General features: G+C 33.3%; 1 protein-coding gene across 1 annotated transcript in view; it reads left to right on the forward strand.

Annotated features, from left to right (window-relative positions):
• The window catches only part of CFAP299 (cilia and flagella associated protein 299), a 521,988-nt gene that overhangs the window by 189,825 nt on the left and 319,266 nt on the right, over nucleotides 1-12,897 (forward strand). The window lies entirely within an intron of this gene.

Here is a 12,897-nt window from a genome sequence, read left to right on the forward strand (position 1 = left end):
ATATATATTGTTAATGCTGGATAAGTGACATGGGCCATGCTGCTGGTAGCTCTGTTAACTGTTTGAAACATTCGTGCCAATATTTGGTCAGGTGTGGACTTCCAGTGTAAGCCAAAACTCTGATAACCATGGAAACTGTTCAACTGAAGTGTGTGAGCAATAATAATATTTTTTTAAAATCATTTACTCTATGGAGTTTCAAATATCATATAGTAAGTGTAGCTTTTACAATTACTTGTTCATTTTATTAAACAATAAAATATGCGGTATTAAGGTCCTTACAAAGGCATTTCCTGTACATTAGATTATGTAAGTAGCAATCAAATTTTTATAGTAGATTTTCAGCTGACAACATGCCAACTTAGACTAACAGTCTGAGCTTTAAAAAAATGACTTCCTAATCCAATTATTTCTTGTAAAGGATAACACATTTTTAAAATATCTTTAATTTAAAAATAAAATACTTAATAGAAAGATAGTGTATACATAAATAAGATATATTTATTCTTATAACATATACATTGTTATTTCTAGTCCATATATTCTAAGTCCAGATGTCAACTAACTGTACTATAAATAATATCTTGTGTTAAAATCGTTTTTTTTTTTTCTTGGAAAGGGTTTTAGTTTTATACATGGAAATTTATGTGTATAATTCCTCTAATATTAGGCCTACTATTTCTTCATATGACTAATACTTCAATTTTTGTGTGTAAAAGCTTTTAATGTAAGTAGTATATCTACTAATGTTTTTAAAGGGGCTGAAACCATCAATTTACTTAAGATAAAAGCATAATGACATACTGAGCCTTTCATGGAAGTATTTAGATACTAATAGTCACTCAACTAATAGAATCTAGTTTGTTTTCTTAATTGGGGCAACATAACAAAAGCTGCTTGGGACATCAGTTAATAAGAGGTATTAAAATATTGCTGGTTTAAATTGGAAATATGGTGCTAGTTAACTCAGGTTACCACACTTGATAGCTTTTATAATTGGGAAAATATAAATAGATTCTGCTTTTGCTGAAGTAGAGAGTGCCCTCAAATGGAAATGAAAAGAAAAATATCTTTTCCCTGGCTATAACCTGTTAAATGTTTTCATAGCACATATATAATTGCGCCACCAACTCTGAGCCAGCCAGGTGAAATTCTCAACCAGAATAGCATGAGCCATAGTGCTTTTTATTGGAAGTGAGTGGTTTATTTTATTATCTAGACTTTAAAGTCTCCTAATATGTCTTCTAAGTATTTGTATGGTGCAGAACATTACAACGGAAACTGTAGAGAGGAAAAGAATTATAGAAAAAAGGAAATATTTTCCTAACATGAAAGCTTTAAATACAAAGATTTAAATATATTTTGAACAAGAGTTTATTACTACAGCCAGTAGTTTTATTCTTAGAGCATATGTGAATGAATAGCTAGTTATGAATGAATGACGGACAATTTTATGAAATGAAATATAAAATAAAAAGTGGCTTTCCACTCATTGCACATGAAAATCATTTGCTGTGGGCATAAAGATAAAGGTTTATAATATTTTTTTCCACAGGAAATAAATTTCATTCCACATCATCTATATAAATATTCATTCTGGTTATCTGTTTCTACAAAACACACCATAGCTTTAAATATATATATATATATATTTGCTTTGCTCACAGTTCTCTGGGTCCAGACTTTAGGCAGAGGTTGGCTGGGCAGTGGGTCTTTACTCAGGGGGTGTCATCTTAGTGGGCTGGGGCTGGAGGGTCCACTTCCAAGATGGCTTCCTCACTCATTTGTTTAGGGCCTCAGTCGTTTCCCTACCAGTGTCGCTGTCTCTGTTCTTCTCCTTCTCTCCAACTGGCAGCTCATTCTCCAGAGCTTCTCCATATGGCTTTGGCATGGTGGTCTCAGTATAGTTGCTTTTCTTACATGGGAGCTGGCTTCTAAGACAGTGCATTTCAAGAGAGAGGGAGAAAAGATACCAGTTTAATTAGCAAGCCTGGGCCAGAATTCGCACCGTGTTATTTCCCTGTATTCTAATGTTCAACGTAATGTGATTCAAGGAGCTAGAGGGAAAAGAAAGACTACTCCTCTTGCTGGGAGGGATGGCAGAGGCGCAGTGTGTAAGAGCGTGTAGGATGGGAGACGTTATTGCTGCCACTTTGGGATCTACAGTCTAGCACAGTGTCCATAAATCTTTTTAAAAGCAATGGTCTAAGTGGTCAGTTTATGATTAGCCTATTTGGGATGCCCACATTTCCCCTTGATCTGAGTATAAGGAGGGACAGGTGCAGATAAAAGAGACTCAATATTTTAATGTCAAAGTATATAACCCAAAACTTTATTACACTAGCCATCTTTGTTTTCTCTGTTTTGATTTTCCATCAAACAATGGTAATTATAATCATAATGATAGCAAAAAGAGTTTTATTTACCGAGCACCTTTTATGTGCCAGGCAATGTATTAAGGGCATCTTTGCACGAAGTATCTTAAGCCCACAGCAACCCCATTGACTATCGACTGTTGTTTTTTCATTCTGGGTTTATTTTGGGCTGCCAAGAACTGCTAAAAGGCAGCAATCAGACATTTTCATTAATGCTGCATTTGTTTAATGTGCTTTTCTTATTTTTTTTTTTAACTTGGATGTGACATCAACCAGAAAAATTTCACCTTGTATATAGTTAACATTCATCTTATAGACAAAGGCAATAAGATAAAGTTGGATTCTCATTATTAAATTAAGAAAGCTAACAGAACATGCAGTTAGAAAAAATACATTCAATAAGTGAAGAATAAACTAAAAGGAATATAGTTGTGAATAAAAGCAATGCACAATGCTTTAGGAGGAATAGAAGATAAAAAGGAGAAAAAATTAAAAATTACGCAGGATGAAGAGTTTAAAAGGACTTGAAAGCAATAGTAGATAGATAAAGACTATATAAAAGTATCAAGGGCATGGATCACACACACACACACACACACACACACACACACACACACACAATACTAGTTTCTGGAGAAGAAAAACCAAAGCAACAAAATAAGATTAAAACTAAACATTATACTTTAATAAAAGACTTGAAATTACACATTAGAAGGACATGCTACCTTTCTGGGGGGAGGAAGGAAAGCACAGAATAGCCAACAACAAGACATGGTCTAGAAAAATGAAATTTAAGGAAAAAGAAAAAAAAAAAGCTTTGGAAAAAACAGGCAAAAAGACCAAGACTTATAAGAAAAAGAAATTGCAGATGACATGGTGCTATATATAGAAAACCCCAAAGACTCCACCAAAAAGCTATTAGAAACAATAAATGAAATACAGTCAAGTTTCTGGCTACAAAAATCAATGTGCAAAAGTCCACTGCATTCCTATATACTAAAAATGAAATATCAGAAAAAGAAATAAAAACAAAACAAAACAAAACAATTCCTTTTGCAATTGCAACAATAAATAAATAAAATACCTAGGAATAAACTTAACCAAGGATGTGAGAGACCTATATACTGAAAATTATAAGATATTTTTAAAAGAAATTGAAGAAGACACAAAGAAATGGAAAGACATTCCATGTTCATGGATTGGAAGAATCAACGCAGTTAAAATGGCCATATTACCCAAAGCAATATACAGATTTAATGCAATCCCCATCAAAATCCCAATGACATTTTTTAAAGAAATAGAACAAAAAAACCATCAGATTTGTATGGAACCACAAAAGACCCCTAATAGCCAAATCAATCTTAAGAAAAAAGAACAGTGTTGGAAATATCACACTCTCTGACTTCAGCTTGTATTGCAGGGCAACAATAAAAAAAACAGCATGGTATTGGCAGAAAAACAGACACACAGACCAATGGGATAGAATTGAGAACCCAGAAATAGACCCACATAAATATGGGCAGATAATTTTCAACAAAGAAGCCAAAAACATACAATGGAGAAAAGACAGCCTCTTCAATAAATGGTGTTGGGAGAATTGGAAAACCATGTGCAAAAGAATGAAACTAGACTACTGTCTGTCACCATGTACCAAAATTAACTCAAAATGTATCAAAGACCTAAACATAAGACCTGAAAAAATAAAGTGCATAGAAGAAAGCATAGGTATTAAATTTATGGACCTTGGGTTCAAAGAATATTTTATGAATTTGACTCCAAAGGCAAGTGAAGTAAAAGCTAAATGAATGGGACTATATCAAACTAGGTTTTTACCTAGTTAGAAGGTTTTTACCTTCTGCACAGCAAAAGAACCCACTGACAAAATAAAGAGGCAATGAACCAAATGAGAGAAGATTTTTGCAAACAGTACCTCCGATAAGGAGCTAATATCCAAATTATACAAGGAACTCATACAACGCACCAACAACAAAAACAAACAATATAATTAAAAAATGGTCAGAGGACCTGAAGAGACATTTCTCCAAAGAGGACATACCAATGGCCAATAGACATATGAAAAAATGCTCAACATCACTAATCATTAGAGAAATGCAAATAAAACCCACAAAGAGATATCACCTCACACCAGTCAGAATGGCTATCATCAACAAGACAAATAGTAACAAGTTTTGGAGAGGCTGTGGAGGAAAAGGAACCCTCATACACTATTGGTGGGAATGCAGATTGGTGCAGCCACTATGGAAGGCAGTGTGGAGGTTCTTCAAAAAATTAAGAATAGAATTACCATATGACCCAGCAATCCCTCTCCTGGGTATCTACCCAAATAATCTGAAAACATTTACCATAAAGACCTATGTGCTCCAACGTTCATTGCAGCTTTATTTACGGTGGCCAAGACATGGAAACAACCAAAATGTCCTTCGATAGATAAATGAATAAAGAAGTTGTGGTATATACACACAGTGCAATACTATACGGCAGTAAGAAAAGATGAAATAGTACCATTTGTGACAACATGGGTGGATTTTGAAATTATAATGCTAAGCGAAATAAGTCAGACAGAAAAAGTCGAGAACCATGTGATTTCACTGATATGTGGGATATAAAGCTGAAAACAACAAAAGAACAAGAAAAACAAATGATGAAACAAAACCTCATAGACACAGACAATAGTTTATTGGTTACCAGAGGGTAAGGGGGAGGGGGAAGGTAAATGAGGGTAAAGGGGATCAAATATATGGTGATGAAAAGAGAACTAACTCTAGGTGGTGAACACATGATGTGATATATAGATGATATATTACAGAATTGTACACCTGAAATCTATGTAACTTTACTAACAATTGTGACCCCAGTTAACTTTAAAAAAAAAAAGAAATTCAGATCGTCATCAGATTTTTCAGTGTTTTATCCAGCAAATAATAGAGTAATACTTAAGAGAGTCAAAGAAAGAAAATATGACCCAAGGATTTTATATCCAGCCAAACTAAACTTTTTGAATGAAAGTGGCAAACACACTATCCAAGGGCATGCGAGAATGAGCCTTCCTGAGGAATTAACTGAGGAATTAACTGGAGAATGCACTTCAGACCACCAAAATGACCAGGAAGACATAAACCAAAGGACTGGTAAATACTAAATATATATGTATCTATAAAACTAAGCCTAAATAGGATATGAAGGAGATAGTACAGTATAAAATTATTATGTACACTGACAATATAGCTACAGTCATTATCAAAAATAAGGTAAAGATATGAAAATAGAATAAGTTCATTGAGAGTAAAAGGCATATTGTTTCAGTTTCAAGTTAAATGTTTAGAGGAAAGAGTGGGAGGAAAAAATACTGGTACTTAATTTCAATATTTTTTATAGTAGGAACAGTGAACATTAGCTAAAAGAGAGGACAAAAGTTTCTTATAAAGGTATTCATATAGCGGTATTCATTTACTCAAAATACAAGCCTTTCTTAATGCCAGAGAATATGTAAAGAAAAAGATATAACACAGTAGTAAAGATGTAACTTCATGGTGAAAAACTGTGTGTGTGTGTGTGTGTGTGTGTGTGTGTGTGTGTGTGTCTGTAAGATGCAATATGACATAAACTAAGGTCAAATTTATTAATCACATCAATACATATATGTAAATAAACTTAATTCAATCATAAAAACAAAACATTCTGTATTTCATATAAAGACACATCAAAATTAAAGAAATATAGAAGTGTAAAAATAAAGAACACAAATGTTCTAGACAAACACCAAAAAAGTATGAGTTACAATTTTGATATCTAACAAATTAGTATTCAAATAAAAAAACATTAATAGACAATGACGGTCAATTATAATTCTTAAAGCTAAAATCACAGTATTATGAATGAGAGTTATTAATAATTACCTAGTTAATTAACTAGTAACATTTATAAATTTATAAATCAGAAACCACAGTAGATGAAATGACAAATAGCAGATGCACACGAATAATAGGGGACGTTATTACATTTCTCTCAATCCAAAACAGAGCAAATATTTACTAAATAGATAAAAGATGATGTAATTAACAAGGTCCATTTTAATAAACATATAGTAAACTCTAAACTCTGATAATAAAGATTTTACCTTTTCAAGTCCACACGGAACATTTTACAAATTGGACTATATTTTGCCCACACATATACACCCCCCCAAAACTCCCTTAATAAATTTCACCCCCACAATTACTACAAAGAGCATTAGCAGACCATAATTCAGTAAAATAACACTAATAACAACAATAAAAAAGTCTTTTGAAGTGGAACTTTAAAAAACATGTTATTAAATAACCCTGGAGTCAAAGGGGAAAGAGAAAATGAAATAGGATTTCTTAAAAATAAGAACAGAAAAAATAAACTATTAGAATCTATAGGATACAATTAAAGCAGTTTTCAGAGAAAAATGTATAGCATTAAATATCTATATCAATAAAAATGAAAAAATAAAAACAAATTAATTGAGCACTCAATTCAAAAGGTAGGAAAAGGACTACAAAGTACCCCCCCCAAAGAAAAAGGAAGGCATTAATTTAAAAATCCAAAATAAGTGAGAAAAATGTGGACTTAATAATAAATCCTAATGCCAGTTCTTTGAAGGAAAAACATCAACATAATAGTCAAACCACTAACTAACCCAATTAAGAGAAAAGAAGCTACAAACATGTAAAATGAGAAATGACTAGGGTGGTATAACTATTAAAATAGAAGATTAATGAAAAGTAAAGAGACCACACAACACAATGAAAATAAATTTGTAAACAATAGATGAAATAGATACATTGTCTAGAAAACGTAAGTATCCAAAATTGGCCATAGTAGGGATTAACTGTCTAAACAGATCAATTATTATAGACAAAAATAGAATAGGTGTGCACAGTGTGATAGTTTTTATGTGTTTAGTCTGGTGATCAGACTCATAAAACACATGGCTTTAATCTAATACTACATTTAATTAGCTTAATAGGAATTTTAGGACTGGCAATTAGGTAACTGGAACATCTTCCTCTCTGAGAAAGGCCTAGCAATAGTCGAAGTACATAGAAGCATCTATGAGTCTGTGAGCTGGAGTACGTGTGCCTGACCATGACACAGAGAAGCTGCAACTCCAGTTTTATGCCAATCTTATACCCCTTTCTAGTCAAGGCCTACATTTCAATTTAAAACTCCCTCAATCCAGTGCACCCCCACAAAGCAGAGAGAGCAGACACAAAATTCCCTATCTGTCTACCTTCTGTAGTTCCAAAGAAAGCGGTGCTGTGCAAAGATTAGAGGTCATTTTCTTAGGCAGGCCTGAATTGACACCAGCCTGAGGTTAACTCTTGACTCAGACTTGTTAAGGAGCGGCACCAAAAAAGAGTTCTAGGCACAGTTGTTGTCACAGGAATTCCACCAAACTTAAATATCAGATAGTAGTCCCAGGTGCTACTTAGACTGTTTCAGAGCATTGAAAAAGAAAGAAAACTTTCAAGTTCATTTTATGTAGGGTATTTAGTATTGATCCACAAATCTTACAAAGCTTATACCTAAAAACATATCTACTGATTATCCTTACTTATAAATATGGTGCAAAAATCTTAAATCAAATCTAACAAGTGATTCAGTAGAGGGAGACAGGAAACAAAGGAGACTGAAAACAATATAATCCATCATATAAATATTGCTGAGGAGAAAAATCTTGATCATTTCTATTTTAGTTGTTTATCACTGCAAATCAATCCAGCCCAAAACTCAGTGGTTGATGATGATGATGATGATGATAATTTATTTACTTTCTCATGATTCTACAACTTGGGTAGGTCTTATTGGAAATAGCTGATCTTGATGCCATGTGGTATTTGTTGGGGCTGGAATATCCAAAATGGCTTCTTCAGTTACATGTCTTCTCAGTTGGGATGGCCAAACATCTATCTCTTCTTCATGTGGAATCTCCATGTAGCTAGCTTGGACTTGCATATAACGTGACAGATTCAGAATAGTTGGAAGTCTAACCTGGTGGGTAGATTCTTTAAAGTACAAAAGTGGAAGCTTTCAGGCCTTTTAAATGTCATTCAATGTCACTTTTTCCATCTTATATAGGTCAAATAGAAGAGAAGTGGATTCCACTTTTTAATGTGAGAGAGCAAGGCTCATATTACAAAATAACATGTGAGATGGGAAGCCTTGTTACAATCATCTTTAGAAACACAAGCTATAACATTTAGATATTTAAAGTTACCCTAATTATGTGATGATCAGTTTTTGAGTTTTTTTGAAAACAGACAATTTAATTATAAAATTCATTTGGAAAAAGCAAGCAAGACTATCCACAAAAAAACCCCGTAAAAGAGCGACAGGGCTAATTTTACCAGATATTAAAACCTACAACTTCTATAATCAAGATAGTGTGGTATTGATGCATGACCAGATAAAGTAGAACAAAATACAAAACAGAAATAGACTCAAGTAGATACAGGAATTCACTATAAAGAATTATAAAGATATCGCCTCAAATCAGTGTAAAAAACAAAGATGGACTTTTAAATAATTGCTGTTGGGATAACTAAATAGCAAAAAGAAAAAAAAAAGTTAAAATTGGATCAAGTTATCACATCATACATCAGGTTTAATTCAAGGAATTAGAGATATAAATGTTAAAACAAATAAAAAGAAATTCAATTTCTAGAAGAAAGCATGAATGAATTCCTTTATAATTTGTAAGTGATTCAAAATCCATAGTAAGGGAAAGATTGATCATTTCATTTAAAAAAAAAAAACCCACAACATTTTCTTGGTAAAAGGAACTGTAAGAAAGTAGAATGACACATGAAAAAAGCATTTACAACTTGTATCACTTGTCTGTATCAGAAAAGAGCTAAAATTCTTCACTTTTAAAGAAGAATATAGAAAAGAAAGAGGCCAACAGTACTATTTTTCCAATGAGGTGTCAACATATAGTTCAAAGAAAAAGAAATGTATGATAGTCTATACATGAAAATATGTTCACTTTGGTTTATAATATAAATACAAAAGGTATACTGAGTTACAGTTTCTCACTTATTAGATCAGCACTAATTTAAAAGCTTTACCAAATACTTTATTGATGAGGCTGTATAGAAACTGACACTTTTATAAACTGTTGTGAGGACTACAAAATGGCTTAACCTCATTGAAGGGGAATTTGATAATGTTTAACAAAATAAAATATTCCAGTGTTCTTTGGCCAAAATTCTATGTCTAGGAATTTATCTCCAAAATATACTGGTAAATATATGAAATGACCTATGCACAAAACTGTATAATAAAGCAATATTTATCATAGCAAATAACAGGGAACAACTCAAAAGAATGAGTATATAGGTGACTAAACTATTGTATGTTTCTATAATATAGTACTATGCAACCAAAAAAGTAGTAAAAATGTCTTTTGCTACTATGGCATAACTCCCTGAATATAATGCTAAGTGAAAAAGCAAGGTTGAGAAAAATGAGTATAGAATGCTACTATTTACATAAATAAATATATAGTTGGATAGCTATATGATATGTAGATATGCTTATATTAACAATAATAACACTTTAAAAAGCAGTATAAGGTAATCATTTTTTAAATCATGGTCTATGTAGAGGGATAGAATAAGGTAGAGTGAACTGGGGGAGATGCAAGAAAGACTTCTTTAAATCTCTAAATTGTACATTTGATTTTACAATTCTATAAATATGTTATATAATTATAAGGCAAAATTTTAAGTCTCTTAAAAATTGAAATAAAAATCAATAAATGAACCTAATTATGTATTGAGCTGGTATCATATTCATAAAGAAAGGAACTTTTCCAAGTGTAGTGACTTTAAAACACAATAATCTGGTCATACATTCCTAGTGGAATAGATCTTAAGGAAACAAAAGATCTGCAAAATAATCTTACAGTGTTTTCAATAAGCATATTGTTGATAACAATTTAGGCAATTTACCTTGACACTGTATTTGTGATAAAAAGAAATGAGTTATGCTGGTGTTTTTGAACCTCAAGATTTTTGTTCTGGAGGAAGGGAGAATTGTGGTTGTCAGGAGAATGCATCTCACATAGGGAATGTAATTAAGTGAGGGCCCCATTGGATACTTTTTGAAACCTATTGTGCATTTGCACCCAGGCCACACCTCTGCTGGGCTGCTTTCCCCCAGTAATTAAGTGTGGGATGGATATTAAGGTGGATCCATTTCTGGGAGCCGTAACTCTTTATTGGCTGACTTTGGTTCAAGGAACTTCTTAATTGTCTTCTTCAGGCATCTTTCTCCCCATAGTCTCACACCAATACTGTTTGATGCAGTCCTTCCCCTCATCTGAATACTCTTCTGCTCTGAGCACTGAAGTGCCCACCATTCCTGATGTGTGACAGTCCCCACTGCCATGTACCATCCTTGAGAAATGCAGAATGGGCTTCTGCTTTGATTGCTTTTCTTTGGTGAGTTGTTCTTTGGAATTCCATTGTATCAAGTTCTCTTCCTCTTTATATAATCTTTCAAAAATTATTAAGTAGTGACACACACGTAGAGACTAGGTATTATATATACCTAGCGTAAGCATGCTGAGCCTCAGGACCTTCAGCTTTCTAAGACTTCATCTGCTTAGGGTGCTCTGCATACCAACCTCAGTGTTCTATGCAGCAGAAAGGCTGATTCCCACAGATAGAGAGGAATTTGGAGGGCAGCATATCAAATAAGGGGTCACTTTCCTTGCTTTTTATTTTCTCATTGGCTTGCACTGTATAAATGTAACTGGAAGATCAGGAAGTATATTTCAAATCACATAAAAGATTTAGCTGCTTCCCAGAAGAGAGTAAAAGTAGTTACATTTTAATGTGTTTTCAGAATGAAATCAAACACATTCAGAGACTAAGAGCATTTATTTCCTCTCTGAGCACCCCTTTCCCCCCCTTAAAGTGTGAGAACATCTTAACCTACCATACTTAAGAATCAACTAGAGAAATATGCCAAATTTACAAAAAAAAAAAAAAAATGAGTTCAGAGACACTTTCCCACACAGAAGCCAACCCATTGTGTTCTCCCAAAGAAAAGCACCACTTTTCATCCATGGGGAGTAGAGTTTGATTGATGTAAGACACCACAGTTTTCAGGCTTCCCACTTGGGTTTCCCTCAAAATAGAAAAAGATAAGAAACAGCTGTCTAGTGTACGTGTTAGCACTTCTCGTCTTTCTTCTGTGAGCTCCTGACAGTTGCAGTTATTTTGCCAGAGATGCTGATAGCTTTAGTGAACATTTGATGATTTAAAAACTCTTTCACATAGAAAAGAGTGGGGCATGTGGTGCTATTTATCTTCTCAATGGAAATTTGATTCTCATTCCTTCTCACCAATAAATGAATCTCATTTCTCAAGTAGCCCCCTTTTCTGAGAGTTATTAGAATATAAATTGATGACCTCCTGGAAATTTCATGGAAATCACTGTATGTAGTGTAAAAGTTCTTAAACCATAAAGACCTCTAAATATAATCCTGACTGATCTGACTCTTAAGGAACATTGTTTAAATCATATTTTTTATAAAATGAAAGGCCACCAAGAATAGCTTACAAGAGAAAGTGAGACTCAAAAACCACATGTTGGATTTAGCTCCAGTATTTTTCCCTCTTGGATCTTTAAAAAATAATCCCTCAGATATTAAAGGTGGATTCTTCTGTTGAATTTGTGCTCAAAGGAAAGGACTTGAAATTGTTCCCGGGTTGTGTTTCCCCTTCTGTACAATTTCTGTTATTCATGTAGCTTTCAGAGGACATACAGTTCAGATGTAAAATGTATATACACACAAAACATAAAAATAGTCAAGGTACTGCAAATTAAAAACATGGTGAGAGACTAGTACAAACACATTGAGTTGCTTAATATTAAAAAGTACTGAAATACAGCATGTCGGGAATGATGTAGATGGAGCAAAAGGAACTTTCAGGTTCTGGTAGTGGGTGTGTAAATTGGTTCAACCATTTTGGAAAGAACTTGGCATTATTTTGTAAAGTCAAAGTTACAGATATCCTAGAACACAGCTAATTGCTAGCTACAGATCTTAGAGAAATTTATACTAGGATGCAAGTACTGGAAATTCTAGCAACATGTTTATAATAGACCCAAGTGAGAAACAACTGTGAGGTCTATGTAATAGCAAGGATAAATAAATAGTTTTATTCTTATAAGAGAATACAATGAAAATGAAGTACAGCCATGTGCACCAATATGTATGGAACGTAAAACATTAATGAAAGAAACAATATATTAAAATATGCATTTCATGATTCCATTTATAGAAAGTTCAAAACCAGGCAAATTAAACTATATTGTTTGGGGTTACACACGTGAGTGATAAAAGGGAATGATGATCATGAAAGTTGAAGACTGAGATAAGGAGAGAAGTGAGTGTCATAAAAGTGAGAAAGGGAGTGAGATATGGCGTTGTGAGCAGGAGGGAATACTCAGGGGCTTCCGG

The sequence above is a fragment of the Rhinolophus ferrumequinum genome, chromosome 5, assembly GCF_004115265.2.
Source record: "Rhinolophus ferrumequinum isolate MPI-CBG mRhiFer1 chromosome 5, mRhiFer1_v1.p, whole genome shotgun sequence".
Classification (NCBI taxonomy): Eukaryota; Metazoa; Chordata; class Mammalia; order Chiroptera; family Rhinolophidae; genus Rhinolophus; species Rhinolophus ferrumequinum.